The following is a 17836-nucleotide window of genomic DNA, read 5'->3' on the forward strand; positions in this document are numbered from 1 at the left end:
CCTCGAGTTCTTCCCAAACCACTTTTTTCTTGTGTTTGGGTAGCCTGTAAGGGCAGCTGCGCACTACCACCACCAGGGGCGTCTCAATGTGGTGCTCTATGAGGTTAGTGCGGCTGCGCAGGGGTGAGAACACGTCCAAAAACTCGGTCTGCAACTGGGCGACCTCCGCGAGTTGGGTCGGGGAGAGGTGGTCTCCACAGGGGACTGGAGAGGTACGCGATGCCAATGTTCCCTTTTGAACCTCCGGCCCCAGCTCTGCCTTCTCCGGAACCACCGACACCAACACCACGGGGACATCCTCGTTCCAGAGTTTGAGCAGATTGAGGTGGTAAACCTGTAGCACCCCACCCCTATCCGTTCGCCTCACCTCGTAGTCGACGTCCCCGATTCGCCGTCTGACCTCAAAGGGTCCTTGCCACTTGGTGATTAATTTGGAGTTCGATGTGGGCAACAGTAGGAGAACTTTATCTCCCAATGGGAACTCCCTAAGGCGTGTACCCCTGTCGTACAGGTGGGTTTGCCATTCTTGGGCCTGCCACAAATTCTCCTGGGTTAGGTGTGTGAGTGTGTGGAGTTTTGCGTGCAGGTCCATAATGTATTGAATTTGATTTTTACTGGGCGAAGGTCCCTCCTCCCAATTTTCTTGCAGAACATCTAGAATACTGCGCGGCTTATGCCCATATAACAATTCAAATGGGGAGAACCCCGTGGAGGCTTGGGGGACCTCTCGCACTGCAAATAACAAGGATTCGAGCCATTTATCCCAATTACGTGCGTCCTCACTTATGAATTTTTTTAATTATATTTTTGAGGGTGTGATTAAACCGTTCAACTAAACCATCCATTTGTGTGTGATAAACGCTGGTGCGGATCGGCTTAATACCTAATAACCCATACAGTTCCTTCAGTGTACGTGACATAAACATGGTGCCTTGGTCAGTCAGAATCTTTTTCGAGATTCCAACTTGGGAGATGACGTGGAAGAGCGCTTCCGCAATACTGCATGCTGAGATATTGCGAAGAGGCACTGCTTCTGGGTATCGCGTTGCATAGTCCACCAGAACTAAAACAAAGCGGTACCCTCATGTTGACTGATCTAATGGCCCGACGAGATCCATCCCAATTCTTTCGAACGGGGTCTCGATTAATGGGAGAGGGCACAAAGGTGCTTTTGGAATGGCCACTGGATTTACTAACTGGGATTCGTGGCATGCCGTACACCACCTACGGACATCGCCACAAATCCCTGGCCAATAGAACCGGGCCATTATTGGGGCTAGTGTCTTATCCTGCCCTTAGTGTCCAGCCATGGGATTAAAGTGAGCCACTTGGAATACCAATTCCCGGCAGCTCTTTGGAATCAAAAGCTCCATGACTTGCTCTTTAGTCTGAGTGTCCTGCATCACTCAGTATAACCTATCCTTCATAATAGAAAAATAGGGGAAGGACGGGGTGACGTTTGGCTGGAGCGTTTGACCATCGATTACTCTCACTTGGTCAAACACATGCCGCAGAGACTTGTCTCGCGATTGCTGTAACAGGAAATCCCCAAGGGATTCCCTGAGAGAGGGAAGAGGAGCCTGCTGCTCCTCACTCTCTCGTGAAGATGATGTAGATGGCTCTGTGACAGCTGCTCCCACCAAAGCGACACCGGGACCTCCCCCTGCTGAATTACGGCAGGACCCACTCTTCACTCGATGGCTTATTAACTCCCCGAATCCCGGCCAATCAGTCCCCAAAATTATCGAGTGGGTGAGACGAGGATTAACCGCCGCCTTTACTCTAAATTTTTCCCCTCGGAAAAGAATGTGGACTGATACTAAAGGGTAGCTGTGAACATCCCCATGCACACACAACACCTTCACCCCCTGTGCTCCCCCCAATGCCTCATCTTGCACCAGGCTTTAATGAATTGAGGTCTGATTACAGCCAGAGTCCACCAAAGCCTGATATGTCTCCCCTTGGATACTCACCGGTATGCGATATGCTCCGGCCCGATCGAGGTCGGCTCCTGGCGCATCAGGGATCCGAACAACAGTGCCCACTTCCATCGCCGAGCACTGCTGTTGGAGGTGGCCTGGCTCCCCGCAGTGCCAGCAAACCGGCCTGGGCTTTCTCTCTGCACCGGTGCTCTGGGGCTCACTCACCTGGGGGGGGGGAGAGACAGACACAGAAGGGGAAAACGGGAAGGCACCGCGAGTGCATCAGGCTGGCTGGGGTGGGGCCGGCCCCCGCCTCCGCGGTGGGGGAACGGGGCGAGGATGAGACACAGGAGGAGAGAGGGGGAGAGAGAGAGAGAGAAAGAAGAGGGAAGAAGAGGATGTCCGCTGTCCTGCCGTCGGAACAGCCACCAAATGGTCCTCCTCCAACTCGATGGCCTGATCCAGCGATGCCGGGTGGTGGCACTGGACCCACTCCGCGGTTCCCTCTGGTAGGCAGGCGATGAACTGCTCCAGTACCACCTTATCGATGATCCCCTCGGCGTTGCAGTTGTCAGCCCTCAATCACCGCCAGCAGGAATCCCGGAGCTGCTGGCCAAACGCGAACGGCTGGCCGACTTCCTCCAGACGCAGAGTGTGGAAGCGCTGTCACTGTTGTTCAGGGGTGCGCCCCACCCACTGGAGGATGGCCCGGTGAAGGTCCACATAGACCAGCCGGCGATCAGTGGGGAGCTGTAGCGTAGCCAGCTGCGCCTTGCCTGTTAGCAGGGGGAGGAGGCGCGCCGCTCGTTGTTCCACCGGCCAGCCCAAGGACTCTGCTGCCTGCTCGAAGAGCGTGAGGAAGGCTTCGGGGTCGTCATGCGGGCCCATCTTAGTGAGGGTGAGTGGAGAAGGGCCCGCGGCAGTGGAGGTGGTGGACCCCGCCGACGCGAGGAGGTGCCGGAACACCCTGTCGGTCTTCCTGCTGCGCCAGCACCAGGGCCTCGAACCGGTGCTCCTGCTCCTTTCAGAGGGTGACTAGCGCCTGGTGTTGGCTCTGCTGGGCCGTGGCGAGGGCGTGGACCAGGTCCGCGAAGGGGGAGGACTCCATGGGGCTGTTCTTCCTATGCTTGAAAGCCTGGGTTTCAGCACCACTGTAGCAGTTCATAGAGGTGGAGCACAGAAAGACGGCAGGCCAGAATTAAGTTCCACAACAAACTCTTTATTCTTGGTCTTTTCAGACTTTAGATAAACTCTCCCGCTATCCACACACATACCATAGCCTGTGTGTATGTGTATATAAAAATAAAATGTCTTTTTATATTGGTAAGCATAGTTTGGTCGGGCAGTTGCAAAATAAGAATTTCATTACCCAATAATAAGCCGCTGTGTCTGTTGTCATCTCATCATACCACACCAGTCATCTGGTTGGGGAGAGAGCTCCCTTCCTCTCCTCTCTCTCTCCTTATATAGGGTGCAGTCACTGGGGAAAACACACAAACACAGATTAACTAACCAACATCAGGTGCAGTGATTCTGCCACTTACCTTCCCTGACTCCACCCTCTGGTCACAGACCGATGCTTGACCACGCCCCCACTGCTACATACCCCCACCACCCGACTCAGGCCGGGCAGCCATCCGGCCTGCAGCCGACTCCCCCCCCCCCCTTGACGGGAGAGGAAGTCCGCCACGACCATCTGCGCTCCCGGCCTGTGGATCACCTTGAAATTGAAGGGTTGGAGTGCCAGATACCAATGGGTGATCCGCGGGTTGGCATCCTTCATGCAGTGGAGCCACTGGAGGGGCGTCTGGTCCGACCAGAGGGTGAAAGGGCGCCCCAGCAGGTAGTAACGGAGGGCGAGGATCGCCCACTTGATCGCTAGACACTCTTTTTCAATTGTGCTGTAGTGCCCCTCACGCACCGACAGCTTCCTGCTAATGTACAGGACGGGGCGGTCCTCTCCCTCCACCTCCTGGGACAAAACCGCCCCCAGCCCTCTGTCTGACGCATCAGTCTGCAACACAAAAGGGAGAGAAAAGTCAGGGGAGTGTAATAGTGGCCCCCCACACAGTGCAGCCTTTACCTCAGTGAAAGCCCATTGGCATTGCTCTGTCCACTGGGCCGGATCTGGTGCCCCCTTTTTAGTAAGATCAGTCAGTGGGCTGGTGACGTCCGAATAATTAGGTATAAACCTACGATAGTAGCCAGCCAGCCCCAGGAACTGTCTCACCCCCTTTTTGGTCTTGGGCCTCAGGCAGGCCGCAATTGCTGCTGTCTTGTTAATTTGGGGACGCACCTGCCCATTGCCCAAGTGGAAGCCCAGATACCGTACTTCCACCCGCCCAATCACACACTTCTTCGGGTTGGCTGTGAGACCCACTCGCCTCAGTGACTTAAGGACGGCCCTCAGGTGTTGTAAGTGCCACTGCCAGTCATTACTATAAATGATGATATCATCGAGGTATGCGGCCGCATAGGTGGCGTGGGGGCGGAGGACCCTGTCCATCAGCCGCTGAAACATAGTGGGCGCCCCAAACAGCCCAAAAGGAAGTGTGACGAATTGGTGGAAGCCGAACGGTGTGGAAAAGGCTGTTTTTTCCCGGGATAATGGAGTCAAGGGGATCTGCCAATATCCCTTCGTCAAATCCAGTGTCGAATAAAAGCGAGCCGTGCCTAGTCGATCGAGCAACTCATCAACCCGAGGCATTGGGTACGCATCGAATTTAGACACCGCGTTGACTTTTCTATAGTCCACACAGAACCAGACCGACCCGTCGGCCTTGGGGACCAAGACCACCGGGCTGCTCCACTCACTGTGGGACTCCTCGACAATGCCCATTTCGAGCATGGTCTGAAGTTCTTCCCGAACCACCTTTTTTTTGTGTTCGGGTAGCCTGTAAGGGCGGCTATGCACTGCCACCCCTGGGGGCGTCTCTATGTGGTGCTCTATGAGGTTAGTGCGGCCGGGCAGGGGCGAGAACACATCCGAAAACTCGGCCTGCAACTGGGCGACCTCCGTGAGTTGGGTCGGGGAGAGGTGGTCTCCACAGGGGACCGGAGAGGTGATGCCAATGTTCCTTTTTGAACCTCCTGCCCCAGCTCCGCCTTCTCCGGAACCACCGACACCAACGCCACGGGGACCTCCTCATTCCAGAGTTTAAGCAGATTGAGGTGGTAAATCTGTAGTGCCCCACCCCTGTCCATTCGCCTCACCTCATAGTCGATGTCCCCGACTCGCCGTGTGACCTCAAAGGGTCCTTGCCACTTGGCGATCAATTTGGAGCTCAACGTGGGCAACAGTACGAGTACCTTATCTCCCGGAGTGAATTCTCTAAGGTGCATACCCTTGTTGTACAGGCGGGCTTGCCGTTCCTGGGCCTGCCGCAAATTCTCCTGAGTTAGGTGGGTGAGCGTGTGGAGTTTTGCATGCAGGTCCATAACGTATTGAATTTCGTTTTTGCTTTGTGAAGGTCCCTCCTCCCAGTTTTCCCACAGCACATCCAGGATGCCGCGCGGCTTACGCCCATAGAATAATTCGAATGGGGAGAACCCCGTAGAGGCTTGGGGGACCTCTCGCACTGAGAACAACAAGGGTTCGAGCCACTTATCCCAATTACGTGCGTCCTCACAAATTTTTTGATAATATTTTTGAGGGTGCGGTTGAACTGTTCCACTAAACCGTCCGTTTGTGGGTGATACACACTGGTGCGGATCGGCTTAATCCCCAATAACCCATACAGTTCGCGTAGTGTTCGTGACATACACGAGGTGCCTTGATCAGTCAGAATCTCTTTCGGGATTCCAACTCGGGAGATGACGCAGAAGAGCGCCTCTGCAATACTGCCTGCTGAGATATTGTGAAGAGGCACTGCTTCAGGGTATCGCGTTGCATAGTCCACCAGAACTAATGTAAAGCGGTACCCTCGTGCTGACCGATCTAATGGCCCGACGAGATCCATCCCAATTCTCTCAAACGGGGTCTCGATCTGCGGCAGAGGGCGCAAAGGCGCTTTTGGAATGGCCGCTGGATTTACTAACTGGCATTCGCGGCATGCCGTACACCACCTACGAACATCGCCGCGAATCCCCGGCCAATAGAATCGGGCCATTATTCGGGCTAGTGTCTTATCCTGCCCTAAGTGTCCAGCCATCAGATTAAAGTGAGCCGCCTGGAATACCAATTCCCGGCGGCTCTTCGGAATTAAAAGCTGTGTGACTCGCTCTTTCGTCTGAGTGTCCTGCGTCACTCGGTATAATCTATCCTTCATAACTCCGAAGTAGGGGAAGGACGGGGTGACGTTCGGCTGGAGCGTTTGACCATCGATTACTCTCACTTGGTCAAATGCATGTCGCAGAGTCTCGTCTCGCGATTGTTCTAATGGGAAATCCGTGAGGGATTCCCCAATAGAGAGAGGAGGAGCCGGCGGCTCCTCACTCTGACGCAGAGATGACGTAGACAGCTCTGTGACAGCTGCTCCCGCCAAAGCGACACCGGGACCTCCCCCTGTCAAATGGCAGGACCCACTCTTTACTAGGCGTGTCATTAAACCCCGAAATCCCAGCCAATCAGTCCCCAAAATCAAAGAGTGGGTAAGGCAAGGATTAACCGCCGCCTTCACTATAAATTTTTCCCCTCTGAAAATAATGTGGACCAACACCAAAGGGTAGCTGGGAACATCCCCGTGCATACACAACACCTTCACCCCCTGTGCTCCCCCCAATGCCTCGTTTTGCACCAGGCTTTGGTGAATTGAGGTCTGGTTACAACCAGAATCCACCAACGCCTGACACGTATCCTCTTGGATACTCACTGGTATGCGATACGCTCTGGCCCGATCGAGGGCGGCCTCTGGCGCGTCGGGGATCCAAACCACCGTGCCCACTTCCATGGCCGTGCACTGTTGTTGAAGGTGGCCCAGCTCCCCGCAGCGCCAGCAAACCGGCCCGGGCTTTCCCTCTGCACCGGTGTTCTGGGGCTCACTCACCTGAGGGGGGGGGGAGAGACAGACGCAGAAGGGAGAAACGGGAGGGCACCGTGGGTGCGGCGGGCCGGCTGGGGTGGAGACGGCCCCCGTCTCCGCAGTGGGGGAATGGGGCAAGGACGGGACACAGGAGGAGGGGGAGAGAGAGAGAGAGAGAGAGAGAGAGAGAAGAGGAGAGAAGGGTCGATGTCATCTGCTGTCCTGCCGCCGGAACAGCCGCCAAATGATCCTCCGCCAGCTCGACTGCCTGATCCAGCGACGCCGGGCGGTGGCGCTGGACCCACTCCGCTGTTCCTGCTGGTAAGCGGGTGATGAACTGTTCCAGCACCACCTGGTCAATGATCCCCTCGGCGTCACGATCGTTGGCCCTCAACCACCGCCAGCAGGCGTCCCGGAGCTGCTGGTCAAACGCGAACGGCCGGCTGACTTCCTCCAATCGCAGAGCGCGGAAGAGCTGGCGCTGTTGCTCAGGTGTGTGCCCCACGCGCTGGAGGACGGCCTGGCGAAGGTCCGCGTAGGCCAGCCGGCGGTCGGCGGGGAGCTGTAGCGCGGCCAGCTGTGCCTCTCCCGTTAGGAGGGGGAGAAGGCGCGCCGCGCGCTGCTCCATCGGCCACCCCAAGGCTTCTGCGACCTGTTCGAACAGCGTGATGAATGCCTCGGGGTTGTCCTGCGGGCCCATCTTGGTGACAGTGAGGGGAGACGGGCCCTCGGCCGGAGCGCGGGTGGACCCCGCTGACGCGAGGAGGTGCTGGAATGCCTCGCGGTCTTCCTGCTGGGCCAGCACCAGGGCTTTGAAGCGCCAATCTTGTTCCTTCCAGAGTGCGATGAGTGCCTGGTGCTGGCTTTGCTGAGCTGTGGCGAGGGCGTGGACCAGGTTGGCGAACGGGGAGGATTCCATGGGGCTGCTTGGTTGGTGCTCCACTTTTCCTGGGTTTCGGCACCACTATAATGCCGCTTTTCCACTACAAACGCGGCTGAGCCGTGCCGTGCCGAGTCGAGCTGAGTCGAGCTGAGCGGGGCTGTTGGAGTTACATTTCGACTACAACCGCGCTGAACCGTGCTGGCTGGAAGTGGGTGGACACATTGGGTGGAGTTAGCGAAAGTGGGTGGACGTCATGTGATGTCGTTAAGCAGCGCAAACAGTGACATCAGTGACAGTGGCGGAACAAGTCAGAGCCGGGCCGGGGGCGGGGCAAATGACCGGGCCCTTTATTAAAGCTTATCATAACATCATTTTAGGCTACAAAATGTCCGCAACTGCGGTGTTTACCAATTTCAACACTACCGGGTGCAACTATGTTATTCAGTACATCAAGTCCTTCAAACGAACATGTAACTCAGAAACAAAAAACATTAGGATACTGTACATGGCTCATAATAAAACATCAATAGCCTATACTGCGCACATTATTTGAAGGGCATACGAATGAGCGCTCAGAGTGGTGACAGGAAGAGTCAGAAATAAAAGGAGGGTGGTGCAAACCTCACTGAATGCACTGTGTTTACCAATTTCAACACTCCGGGGTGCAACTATGTTATTTAGTACATCAAGTCCTTCAAACGAACATGTAACTCAGAAACAAAAAAACATTAGGATACTGTACATGGCTCATAATAAAACATCAATAGCCTATACTGCGCACATTATTTGAAGGGCATACGAATGAGCGCTCAGAGTGGTGACAGGAAGAGTCAGAAATAAAAGGAGGGCGGTGCAAACCTCACTGAATGCACTGTGTTTACCAATTTCAACACTACGGGGTGCAACTATGTTATTTTGTACATTAAGTCCTTCAAACGAACATGTAACTCAGAAACAAAAAAACATTAGGCGACATACTGTACATGGCTCATAATAAAACATCAATAGCCTACTGCGCGCATTATTTGAAGGGCATACGGCGAGCCTTGCGCTCCGTGAACTCGTCCACGATGCTCTGACTGATTCAGTGAGCTTTTAAGCGGTAGTCTCACGACCCGAATAGTAAACAATAAACATGGAGGACATGGAGTCGTTAGTGTTGCTGGTCTTGGTGCTGTGGCTTGTTGTCACCGACAACGCCAACAGATACTGGCAAGAGCGTATAGATGAGGCGAGGCGGCGCATAAGGCTTCAGAAATTCTCGTAATTCGTAATTATTCTTCTTCCGGGTTTGCGGTGTTTACAGATCCCAGCGCGCTCGCGGGGCGTGTGTGGGCATGTGAGGACACGCCTCCTCACCAATCAGTGCACAGGGGAGTGTCTGCTCACGCCTCCAGCCTCAGTCGGCTCGCTTTGGCTCGCTTCAGCCCCACTCCAAAACGGTGCGAGTTTTAGGGGCTAAGCAGGGCTGAAACGAGCTGAGTCGTGCTGGTTTTTGGTAGTCGAAACGCGAGCCGTGTCGGGCTGAAGTGAGCTGAAGCGAGCTGAAGTGAGCTGAAAAAGGGTAGTGGAAAAGGGCCATAAATGTTCCCTGCGTGTGGGTGGAGCACAGAGGATGGCAGGACAGAGAGCAGAGTGAACAGAGGGCTTTATTGCCGTACTTTTCAGTCTGACAATTACTTAAACAATCAGAGACACACACACACACTGTAGTCTCCTCTGGGGAAGCTCCCTTCCGCTCTCACTCTCCCTCCTTAAATAGGGCACGGTCACTGGGACGACACACACAAACACAGGTTAATTGCCGTCAGGTGTAGTTGATTCTGCCACTTACCTTCCCTGACTCCGCCCTCCTGTCACAGACCGGCGCTTGACCACGCCCCCACTGCCACAACTATTTTCAATGAAATGTAGGTTTTCCATGACTTTTAAATCTTCACATTCTGTTATTATTTATGTTTTACACAGTGTCCCAACATTTTTGGAATTGGGGTTATACTTTGATCAAAAGGTGCAGGCTATCTGTTGGTACCTCATAGTGAAGGCTACATCAGGGGCAGAGCCTTTTCTTACAAAGCCCCACAGTTATGGAATAGCCTTCCAAGTAGTGTTTGGGACTCAGACACAGTCTCAGCATTTAAGTCTAGGCTGAAAACATACTGTATATTTTAAGTCAAATCTTTTGTTAATAGCTTTTTATTAGGTAAAGCAATAGATCTGGAGGGTCCTCAGGCATAGTCCTTTGGTAAACTGGGATGCTGCCCCCTCCCCCAACCACCACCACCCTTTCACAAGTTCACTCAGATTTGTTGACAGTGGAATGGCTGGCTGCTTTATGTCCCAGGGCTCCCTCATGCCTGTATGACCTTCTGGCTCTTCCTTTATAGTTATGCTGTCATAGATAGTCTTGCTGGAGTCCCTGCTTGCATTCGGTGCAAAATGTGTATTGTTCTTAACCATTAGGTGACAACCGGCATACCTAATAACCTGTGTTTTCTCTCTCTCTCTCTCTCTCTCTCTCTCTCTCTCTCTCTCTCTCTCTCTCTCTCTCTCTCACACACACACACACACACACACACACACACACTCTCTCTCTCTCTCTCTTCCCACCTCTCCCCATCTCTCTCTGTCAAGTTACATGTCGATCCTGAAACACCAACAATGCTGACTTCTTCTGCTCACTGGATCTGCCTGATCTATGCTGATGCCCTATTTCTGGCTGGAGTCTCATCACATTGCTCCTGTGGAGAATGGCACTTCGAAATTTAAAGATGCATTTGGAAGATGGTTCTGGACACTTACAGTTTTTCTCTGATGGCTGAAGACTACAATTGCCTTGATAACTTTCGGACTGCAGTTGTCATGAACAGTCTTGCACTCAAGTCTACATCAATGAGCAGTTGATATCTTCAACAAAATAGACTTCATGTTAAAATGATAATTAATTTCCTGGTTGCAAAATTGTACTTTGTGACTATATAGTACACAGTTTTGAAGCAAGTTATTTATAATCATGCTATCTGTTATTACCCAAATGAGGATAGGTTCCCTTTTGAGTCTGGTTCTTCTCAAGATTTCTTCCTCATGTTGTCTGAGAGAGTTTTTCCTTGCCACTGTTGCCACAAGCTTACTCATCAGGATAAATCAATTTATTCAGGATAAAATTAGCTTATATGTTTAAGGTCTTTATTGTTCTGTAAACCTGCTTTGTGACAATGTCTGTTAAAAGCATTATAAAAACAAACTGACTTGACTTGGCACAAGGGAGGGCTGGGGACATTTTCATCTGCAGGAACATATATATTGATAGATTTATTAATATGCACCAGCAGCAATATTTTTGGCAAGAATGCGTGGTTTTGCATGGAGTTCTACACCCCACTTTCACCTCATTCCACACCCTTGAGAAATGTTTTAACCAGTTTTTGTGTTCTATATGAAAACTATTAACCAGTTCCCAGTGTGCAGGCAAAGTTCCTTTGCGGTGATTTCTGTCAAAACATTGTTCACAGTCCAAGATAAGGTGTTTATTTTCAGTGTTTCACTCAATGGTGAGAAGAAATTCACTGCTGTAACAGAGGTGCAAGAAATATTATCTCACCGTTCACATGGGAATGTCTTGTGATCCGCAAGGAGAATATTATTTTTGGCTTGGGGTAGAAGATAAAATAGATAAGATGTCTTTATTGTCATTGTCACTTTTTCAAAGGTACAACGAAATTGAAGGTGCTGCTGACTCATGAGTTATAGAAAAAAAAAATAAAAACAAGTATAAAAATAAATAGTAAAGTGTACAGAATTGCACTGGTAAAATAGTATAAACAGAATGTAAACAGAATTGTATTGTATTGGTTCTATATTTACACAGATTGCACTGATTAGAAAAAATATATACATTATATATACACACACACACACATATATATATATATATATATTAGTGCTGTCAAAGTTAACGCGATAATAACACGTTAACGCGATCTCAATTTAACACGATTAAAAAAAATAGTGCCGTTAATGCAAATTCTAATTTGGCCCTGCGAGTTACCCGTAGTTCCTGTTCAGGCTTGTCGCGCGCTGCTTCAATAAGAGTACGTGTGAGTGATGGAGAAAGGCATAGACATATAAACATCCTCGCCGCCATATTGGATGGGGCAAAGTGGAGAATAAAGATGCCTCATTCATGTGCTGCGTTTAACTGTACCAACAGGTTTACTGTCCAAACGAGATCACATGGGATTAACTTTCACAGGTGAGACTGGAAAAATACTTTCCAATACTGTTCCTTCAGTCTTCAGTTTCCCAGCTCATCTCCACCAGGTAGGTGTATAGTTATAAGCAGTGAGAATTAGATAATACAGTGCCACACTATGATGAACGTTTTTGAACGTATGATGAATTTTATTTTTGTTATCTGTTTTTTCTTCTTTTATGGCAAATACTTCTCTTCAAAAGAAACTAATGAGTAAAATAAAACATTTTTTTATTTTCACAGTGATATGCACTTTATTTTTCATCCCTTGGTTTTCTCATCTAATTTGGAAGTTATGGATGTCAGTGGCTGTGACAAGACGTGTTATGCTCTGCAATTAAAAAAAAAAAAAAAGACATTGGTACAAAGCAAGCCCATTCACTTTTTTATGCTGATAAGAGAATTACAATGGTTTTTCATGTGACAAAAATGTGCAATTAAATTGCGATTAATCGCGAGTTAACTATGACAGTCGCGACATTAATCGCGATTAAATATTTTAATCGCTTGACAGCAGTAATATATATATATTAGTGCTGTCAAGCGATTAAAATATTTAATCGCGATTAATGTCGCGACTGTCATAGTTAACTCACGATTAATTGCAATTTAATCGCACATTTTTGTCACATGAAAAACCATTGTAATTCTCTTATCAGCATAAAAATGTGAATGGGCTTGCTTTGCATTGCAAAGCATAACACGTCTTGATACAGCCACTGCAAAGTGAAACCTTAGCCGAACACCGGAGCTGGCAAAAGAACCATGAGTGAAGTGATTTACTGTTTGAGTTAGTCTACAACTCAGAGAGACAGGTTACACAGTGACGGTAGGCTTGACATGCTTGATTATAATATAAAGTACACTATTATATTAACTTTAAGTTGTTCGTTGATAAATATTGCATTGAATCTGATCTTTACTGTTTCAGCTCACTTAACACATTTTGTACTTTTACACTTTCTGCCTGTTGATGCGTCGCGCTGTCCAATCAGAGGCGGCCAAATTTGCATATTACAGGAAGGATTTCTGGGATAGCATTGAGTTTACAGTTCAGAGGGATCTGGCTTCTTTAGACGCTGTCTTTTTAAAACTGAAAAAATATTTAAAAAGAGCCAAATGAGCCAGTCTTTTGAACAGCTCTTTTCAAAGAACGGATCACAAAGATGCGGATCCCATCAAAAAGCCATAAATCCCATCTCTACTACCGCGCCCTGCCCACACTGGTTCTTTGGGGGGAGGAGGGCAGAGGACTCTGGCTGTGCGGGGCGTGGCATTATAGTGTAGCTGCTATCGTTTTTCTAAGCAAAGTCTATTTTCCAAGTTCCTGGCAGTTTCAAAAGCTTATGAAAAACCTACATCATGTCACAGAGTGTTAATCTCGCCGTAAAAAAATTATCGCCGTTAAAATTGAGTCAAGTTAACGCGTTAATAACGCGACATTTTTGACAGCACTTTTATATATATATATATATATATATATATATATATATATATATATATATATATATATATATATATATTTACGGAAGCCGAGCGAGGCCCTTCATATAATCCTTTTTTTATTCACCTTGTTATCCCGAGATAACCAAGATAACGACATAATTAATTCAGGATCTCGAGAAAACAACACAACTAATTTGAGATCTCAAGAAAACAAAACAACCAATTCGAGATCTCGAGAAAACAAAACCGTTATCCCAAGATAACGACATAATTAATTCAAGATCTCGAGAAAACAAAACAATTATTTCATGATCTCGAGTAGACAGCTGAGAAATAGTTCATTCAGGTGCACCAAGAGACTTGTGATATGCTGACTTTGGGGCTATTTCTCATTCTGTATAGACGCAACTTTGGTCATTAGAATGTCTGGAATAATTGATCACCTAATAAGGCAATATTTTGATCAGGGGTTGACACACGGAGAGATTGCATTAAGTCTTTTAATAAGGGATAATTTCTAGTCCGCGGCACCTCTGCAGAAGACTGGGCCGGCTTCGTCTCTACCGACGGAGATACAGTGATCCAGCTGAGGTCGTAGATTTTATCTCTAAACTTATGAACGGGCCAGGACGGCTTCATGGCTACCGTATGATGCACTCAAGGTGCTGTTTAGCCGGATTCCGCGTCAGTCGTGATGTTGTGGCGGAGATCCAGACCACTCTTGATCCCGAGGCCGTGCAGCGTCGGAAAGGTAGGAGGCTGCATAGAAGATCCTACAGTGTTCCAGGGCCAAATTATGTGTGGCACATGGATTCATACGACAAGCTCACCCCCTTTGGCATCGGGGTGAACGGGCACATTGATGGATTTTCAAGGCATATCATTTGGATAGAAGCAAACTGCACCAACAGCAACCCGTGTGTAATTGCAGCCTATTTTGCTCAAACTGTCACTAAACTCGGAGGCTGCCCAAAAATCCTGAGATCAGATCATGGAACAGAGAATATCCATGCCAACAGACTACAGACTTTTTTCAGGGATGATGACACTGGAGATGTCCATGGTCCTCCTTGTGTTATTCAAGGAAGGAGCACGGCAAACCAGAGAATCGAATGTTGGTGGGGGATGTATAGGAGACAGAATGTGGATTACTGGCGAGACGTCTTCAGAGAGTTCCAAGCTACGGGTGATTTCAGTGGTGATTTTATCGACAAGGGTCTTATTCAATTCTGTTTCCTAAAGATTATACAGGTAATCAATCAACACATGATAGGCTATTTAGTTTGAGAGTAAAAACGGTTGGAATAAAGTGGTGGGTGTGTGCGTAATTGTGTGCGTAACAGTTTGGCCAGTGCGCACGCAGCCAGGCCAATTTGCAATCTATTAAACCCATGCGTGTATTGAATCATACTTGTAACTCATGCTTCTCACTCTCAGTGCCTGCCTTACAGGACGAGCTGGACACAGTGGTGCAAATGTGAGACAACCATCGCATTCGTCCGGGGAGGAATGGGCGTGATCTCTACCATGGCAAGCCAGTGATGATGTACAACGTACCTGAGCTGTATCATGCACAGAATTATCTGCATCCAGTTGAAATGGACAAAATTAACGCAATCCTAGGTGAAGACATCTGCCAGTGGAAAACAGATATTCCATGTGACATTGACCTTCATGACTTATGCTTGCTGGTGATGGAACAACACAACTTGACTCGCCGCCCTGACGCTGAAGGAGCCATTAAACTCTACAAAAGACCTGAGGCCATTGATAAAGGCAGTCCTGGAAGAAGCTGATGACTGATCTGACAGCTGATGACCGATCTAACAGTCATTGTTTCTATTGTATATGTTCTTGCTAAGGTCATGATTTCAGTAAACTTACACTTGACATGTCAGCTGATTGTCTTTTTTGCTAGTGTATATATCTTTTATTTTGCATGTATATTGTGGATTTGAAAGGCAGTATTTCCTCAGCACACTGTAGTGAGATTAAACTCAAATGACAATGAGTGACTAACTTATGCAGACAATCAAATGATTCCAAGGGGTTCAAAAACTTTCAACTTTGAATGTATTTAAGAAGTGCAAGGAAGGGCAGCATACAGTATCATCAAAACTGAAGTCAGCAATATTACACAATCCACAGTAATGTGTGTAACGGTGAGTTCAGAAAATACTGCAGCAGGAAGATTTTAAGATGACATACAATAGTCACACGGTCATTGCCGTTCAGACATTTAAAATGTTATGTCAGCAACAAAAGGCAGAACAAGTAATAATTCAGAAAAATACTGCATCAGGAAGAACATTTGAGTTCTTATAAGTTGAGTGTGAGGGAAGCATATCATTCAACAACTATCATGACTATTGCAAAACTGAAGTCAGCAATATCACACAATCCACAGTAATGTGTATAACGACGAGTTCAGAAAATACTGCAGCAGAAATATCATATTACAGTAATTTTAGGATGAAATTCAATAGTCAATGTCATTGCAGGTTTTAAAACACATTAAAACATTTAAAAAGTTATGTCAGCAATAAAAGGCAGAACAAGTTGTAATTCCATCAGGAAGAACATTTGCGTTCTTATAAGTTGAGTAATGCAACATTCAGAAAATACTGAATCAGGAAGAACATTCAGGAGTTATTACATAATGATTTAAAATCATAGAATCCTGTCAAACAATCCTGTAAACAAGTACGCTGTCGTTGCAATTCAAACATTTTAAAAATAATGACAGCAACATGACAAAAGGCAGAAAAAAAAGAATCAGGAATGAAAAGTGGAATATTTCTCATAGATATTTTGATCACTGTATCTCCGTCAATAGAGAAGAAGCCGGGCCAGTCTTCTGCGGAGGTGCCGCGGACTAATTTTGAAATTATCCCTTATTAAAAGACTTAATGCAATCTCTCCGTGTGTCAACCCCTGATCAAAATATTGCCTTATTAGGTGATCGATTATTCCAGACATTCTAATGACCAAAGTTGCGTCTATACAGAATGAGAAATAGTCCCAAAGTCAGCATATCACAAGTCTCTTGGCGCACCTGAATGAACCATTTCTCAGCTGTTTACTCGAGATCATGAAATAATTGTTTTGTTTTCTCGAGATCACGGAATAACTGTTTTGTTTTCTCGAGATCTCGAAATAACAGTTTATTTTTCTCGAGATCTTGAATTGTGTTGTTTTCTCGAGATCCTGAATTAATTATGTTGTTATCTCAGGATAAGAAGGTGAATAAAAAAAAGATTATATTAAGGGCCTCTCGCAGCTTCTGTAATATATATATATATATATATATATATATATATATATATATATATATCAGTGGCGGCTGGTAGTCTTTCAAACAGGGGAGGCTGGTCGGTTACGATATTTCCAGATTTTAAAAGAAAAAAGAAAAAACATCAATTTTGCCCATACTCTTGCCTCTGATCTGGCCGATTGTTGGCAGGGTCACAAACTGTGAAATAACAGGTTCTTTTGGCCCATCAGCCTACTGTCCAATATACATGATGGTGTGTTGGGGGGGTATATTTTAACATTTTATATTTTAAAATTGTGGCATGTTGTTTAAAAATTGATCATTATTGAAAGCAGCTCTTTGTCAGGAACCTCAGCAGTAACAGCAGAATGTTCTGGAATAGGCACAAACACTGACCTTAGGGAGCCAAGCATAGAGCTGGGTGCCACACATTTCATTCAATGACACTTTCCCTATATTTTACTTATTTTGACTGAGAAATGTTTTATTGACAATTTTGATAACCCTTCACTTTTAATCCAGGTCTGTAGTATGAAATGTTTTCGGCTGTGTTTTTGTTTAAAAATGTTTTCCAAATTGTAGCTGTGTTTAATTCATCTCATCTCTCATCTCATCTCATTATCTCTAGCCGCTTTATCCTTCTACAGGGTCGCAGGCAAGCTGGAGCCTATCCCAGCTGACTACGGGCGAAAGGCGGGGTACACCCTGGACAAGTCGCCAGGTCATCACAGGGCTGACACATAGACACAGACAACCATTCACACTCACATTCACACCTACAGTCAATTTAGAGTCACCAGTTAACCTAACCTGCATGTCTTTGGACTGTGGGGGAAACCGGAGCACCCGGAGGAAACCCACGCGGACACGGGGAGAACATGCAAACTCCGCACAGAAAGGCCCTCGCCGGCCCCGGGGCTCGAACCCAGGACCTTCTTGCTGTGAGGCGACAGCGCTAACCACTACACCACTGTGCCGCCCTTCCAATATAATATACTCATCCTAAACATTTTAAATAGATTATATATTTTTGGCCCATCCATGACATATTACTAAAGTAGCCTATTTACTGTTGTTGATGTGGGTCACTTGCTGTTA

The sequence above is a fragment of the Neoarius graeffei genome, chromosome 6 (assembly GCF_027579695.1).
Source record: "Neoarius graeffei isolate fNeoGra1 chromosome 6, fNeoGra1.pri, whole genome shotgun sequence".
In the NCBI taxonomy this organism is placed as follows: domain Eukaryota; kingdom Metazoa; phylum Chordata; class Actinopteri; order Siluriformes; family Ariidae; genus Neoarius; species Neoarius graeffei.